This window comes from Schistocerca serialis, unplaced genomic scaffold (genome assembly GCF_023864345.2).
Source record: "Schistocerca serialis cubense isolate TAMUIC-IGC-003099 unplaced genomic scaffold, iqSchSeri2.2 HiC_scaffold_1182, whole genome shotgun sequence".
Classification (NCBI taxonomy): domain Eukaryota; kingdom Metazoa; phylum Arthropoda; class Insecta; order Orthoptera; family Acrididae; genus Schistocerca; species Schistocerca serialis.
In genome coordinates this window covers 60001-65000 of record NW_026047384.1, presented here as the reverse complement: position 1 = coordinate 65000, position 5000 = coordinate 60001, and the positions used below count along the sequence as shown (strand labels likewise).

Genomic DNA, 5000 nt, shown 5'->3' with positions numbered 1-5000 from the left:
TGTGCAATCCACCCCTATAACATGCGTTTCATGAAGAGGTATGTCCAATATGCGACATTCCCGCTGTCCCTATACATGAGCTGCGAGCTGTACCACTTACGAGCTACAGACGCGATCGCGTTGCTCTCTGTACGAATGCCGATGCTGAGCGGTCAGCTAGGAGGCGCTCCATCCATGTCGGTACCGGTGAGCGTTGCACTCGCAGTCGCAAAAACGTACGGCAAGTATATTACTCGGAAGAGTTAATGACAGTCCAAGCCCCCCCTGCGTGGGGAGAGTCTTGCTAGGCCATGACCCACCGGAAGGGCGCAGCGTCCCCCACCCCAGACATGTGACGTCACACTATCGGTATTGACGACTAGACTCATTGCTTATAATCATTTGCCATACACCGGTGGAAGCTGCCGAGACGAGTAGCTACATAGCGCGCTCGCCGTGTCACTAATGTACAGAGATACAACAGTTTCGACGGGAACCACATTAAACGTATACACGGCGCTGATTAGTAATAGATAGAGCCATCAGAATACAGATAATATATACAACTGTCCGTATACATGCTGAAAGACTCTGCTCACAATCACAACCACACGTCAGCCACACACTCTTATCACGCACTACTCTCTGCCTGTAACACGCACACAGACAATATGTAAGCACCAGCATGCAACAACACCCAGTGCATCCTCTCCGCCACATTAGACAATCCACACTGTCATAACCAGACTGGGAGGTCCACACAGAAAACAGAATATCCCACCCACCCGACAACCACCATTGCTCAGCCAAGCCACCAACACCCACACATGTCCTACACAGGGGTGCACCCAACATCACAATACTGCCTCCTCTCACAGCACACAAACAATGGCAGGAATGAAAGACACAGGTCTGCCACAAGCATGGAATGAGAGCGCCGCCTGTCATGAGCCAAAGGTACATCCTGACGTGGCAAATCAGATGATACCGCAGGCATCCACGTACTATAATCACAATCAACAAACCGGCCGCCGCCCCCCCCCCCCATTAAACCTTTCCTTACAACAATGTGTACCTTAACCTAACCTATGTCGTACCTTAACCTAACCTATGTCGTACCTTAACCTAACCTATGTCGTACCTTAACCTAACCTATGTCGTACCTTAACCTAACCTATGTCGTACCTTAACCTAACCTATGTCGTACCTTAACCTAACCTATGTCGTACCTTAACCTAACCTATGTCGTACCTTAACCTAACCTATGTCGTACCTTAACCTAACCTATGTCGTACCTTAACCTAACCTATGTCGTACCTTAACCTAACCTATGTCGTACCTTAACCTAACCTATGTCGTACCTTAACCTAACCTATGTCGTACCTTAACCTAACCTATGTCGTGCCTTAACCTAACCTATGTCGTGCCTTAACCTAACCTATGTCGTGCCTTAACCTAACCTATGTCGTGCCTTAACCTAACCTATGTCGTGCCTTAACCTAACCTATGTCGTGCCTTAACCTAACCTATGTCGTGCCTTAACCTAACCTATGTCGTGCCTTAACCTAACCTATGTCGTGCCTTAACCTAACCTATGTCGTGCCTTAACCTAACCTATGTCGTGCCTTAACCTAACCTATGTCGTGCCTTAACCTAACCTATGTCGTGCCTTAACCTAACCTATGTCGTGCCTTAACCTAACCTATGTCGTGCCTTAACCTAACCTATGTCGTGCCTTAACCTAACCTATGTCGTGCCTTAACCTAACCTATGTCGTGCCTTAACCTAACCTATGTCGTGCCTTAACCTAACCTATGTCGTGCCTTAACCTAACCTATGTCGTGCCTTAACCTAACCTATGTCGTGCCTTAACCTAACCTATGTCGTGCCTTAACCTAACCTATGTCGTGCCTTAACCTAACCTATGTCGTGCCTTAACCTAACCTATGTCGTGCCTTAACCTAACCTATGTCGTGTTTTAACCTAACCTATATTGCGCCTTAATGTAACCTATATTGCGCCTTAATGTAACCTATATTGCGCCTTAATGTAACCTATATTGCGCCTTAATGTAACCTATATTGCGCCTTAACGTAACCTATATTGCGCCTTAACGTAACCTATATTGCGCCTTAACGTAACCTATATTGCGCCTTAACGTAACCTATATTGCGCCTTAACGTAACCTATATTGCGCCTTAACGTAACCTATATTGCGCCTTAACGTAACCTATATTGCGCCTTAACGTAACCTATATTGCGCCTTAACGTAACCTATATTGCGCCTTAACGTAACCTATATTGCGCCTTAACGTAACCTATATTGCGCCTTAACGTAACCTATATTGCGCCTTAACGTAACCTATATTGCGCCTTAACGTAACCTATATTGCGCCTTAACGTAACCCACATTGCCCCTTAACGTAACCCACATTGCCCCTTAACGTAACCCATATTGTGCTGTAACCCAACACACGTTGGGCCTTAACCCAACACACGTTGGGCCTTAACCCAACACACGTTGGGCCTTAACCCAACACACGTTGGGCCTTAACCCAACACACGTTGGGCCTTAACCCAACACACGTTGGGCCTTAACCCAACACACGTTGGGCCTTAACCCAACACACGTTGGGCCTTAACCTGCTCTGTAATTGTCATACGACGCGTTAAATTAGTGTAGTGTTGCCTAACTGCAACCCCCGCAATATAGTTTGCTACTCGCACTGCCCGGTCCCCAGTGTATCGCTTCATGTTAAACACCTTGCAGCGATACACTGTAATGTGGATGGCAGCAGGACGTACATGCTCAATGCCCTTCGCAGTTGTTCATTGGCATTCGCATGGCGAAGCACTGCGCCTACGCTGTGGTACGGCCTGTGTCAACTGTCCGCTGATGTTGTACCTCCAAATCACACACTGTACTGCACATTGGTCCTCATGTACTGAATGATACATTGTGGTACATGTGACCGTACAACGACTGCGCCAACAACGGCGAACCATGCAGTCCAAATGTTGTGCACGCAGCTACGTGTCGTCTCCCTATAAGAGCTGGAGTGCAGTGTGGTATGCCCTGGATGGCGATCAGCATGAGCCGTCTGTTGATGTAGTGGCGCGTGTTGTCAGACGTTGTCGTCTCTTCTCACACACCGTGATAGCATGGTGCACTGCGTTCCACATCTGCGACATGCGACAGAGGCCGGTTGACAGTCGTTTGCGCAATGGACATCGCATACGTACGGGGGCCACCTTCCACGTGTTTGCGAAGCGTGCACATGTTGTTGCGTGTATGTGGGCAGACATAGTGTGTCGTGACACCTGACACAGGCATGCAACAATCGTTGAATTTGCAAATGGCGATGGACGCCTACGTTTGCTGGTGACGTTACGCAAATGAACAACTGGTAAACCGTTGTGGTGCGGTTGTTCTCGCTAGAGGTGAATCAGTGATGGCGACGATCGGTTGAGCTACCAACCGGTTGTTTCAGCGATACCCACCATGCCCACGAACGTGAATGGCATGTGGGTGTGAAGCGATACGCGGCGGTGGCTGGGTGGGACCGGCCCCGGCCGGTGAGGGGGGGCCGCCCGGCGTGCTGGCCGCGCGGTGCGTGGGCGCACGCGCTACAGCCGGCTGGTGGGGGCGGCCACTGGCAGGCGCGCCGGCCGACGGAGGCGGCAGGCGGCGCAGCTGCGCGCCGGCGCACCCTGCACGCGGCGCCGTGCGGCCAAAGTAGGTCCTCGCGGGCCCGGTGCGAAGCGCGGTGGACATCTGCAGTGTGCTGGTCCGATTGAGGACTGTGTGCGCTGAGGATGCGCCGCCGCCCGGCGCTCGGCGCCGCGACGCCGTCTGCTGCTCGGTCGCCTCTGCGGTTCTCGCAGGTGGTTTGTATCGCAGCTGTGCGGACGTGTTGGCGCGTGCGCTGTGCTGGGAGAGTTCGCTTCGGCACCCAAGTGGGGCTTTTGTCCTTCTGTGGCGCTGGCGTTGGAGCTGCCGGTCACCGTAGGTGGCGCGTGTTGTCTCCCGCCGGCAATGCCACGACAGCACGCTCCCGGGCCTCTGTCGGCAGCGGCAAGCTCAGTTGGGAGCACGGGTGGTCGCACCTAAAGCGTCTACTCGCCAAACTCCGGGCGATTGCGCCTCTCTCGAACCCGACCAAGTACTTAGGACGGCGCTGCGCGCCGCCGGGACCTGAGAGGGTTTCGAGGTGTATGGTGCAGGGGAGCGCAGCCTCCTCCTGTTTGCAGAATAATTGAGCGGACGCTTGCGTGTTCGCGCGGGCCCCCGGGACACACTCCCGGGCGGCCGGCTGCTCAGCTCTAGTTGACGCAGCTCCCTGGTTGATCCTGCCAGTAGTCATATGCTTGTCTCAAAGATTAAGCCATGCATGTCTCAGTACAAGCCGCATTAAGGTGAAACCGCGAATGGCTCATTAAATCAGTTATGGTTCCTTAGATCGTACCCACGTTACTTGGATAACTGTGGTAATTCTAGAGCTAATACATGCAAACAGAGTCCCGACCAGAGATGGAAGGGACGCTTTTATTAGATCAAAACCAATCGGTCGGCTCGTCCGGTCCGTTTGCCTTGGTGACTCTGAATAACTTTGGGCTGATCGCACGGTCCTCGTACCGGCGACGCATCTTTCAAATGTCTGCCTTATCAACTGTCGATGGTAGGTTCTGCGCCTACCATGGTTGTAACGGGTAACGGGGAATCAGGGTTCGATTCCGGAGAGGGAGCCTGAGAAACGGCTACCACATCCAAGGAAGGCAGCAGGCGCGCAAATTACCCACTCCCGGCACGGGGAGGTAGTGACGAAAAATAACGATACGGGACTCATCCGAGGCCCCGTAATCGGAATGAGTACACTTTAAATCCTTTAACGAGTATCTATTGGAGGGCAAGTCTGGTGCCAGCAGCCGCGGTAATTCCAGCTCCAATAGCGTATATTAAAGTTGTTGCGGTTAAAAAGCTCGTAGTTGGATTTGTGTCCCACGCTGTTGGTTCACCGCCC

The 5000-nt window shown here is 52.1% G+C and overlaps 1 non-coding gene across 1 annotated transcript in view; it reads left to right on the top strand.

Moving 5' to 3' along the window:
* Window positions 1–4316: 4316 nt before the first annotated feature.
* LOC126434143 (small subunit ribosomal RNA) overlaps window positions 4317–5000 on the top strand; it is a 1910-nt gene continuing 1226 nt past the window's right edge. Inside the window, exon 1 of the ribosomal RNA XR_007579006.1 lies at window positions 4317–5000. This exon is cut by the window's right edge and continues 1226 nt beyond it. This is a non-coding gene — a ribosomal RNA (small subunit ribosomal RNA).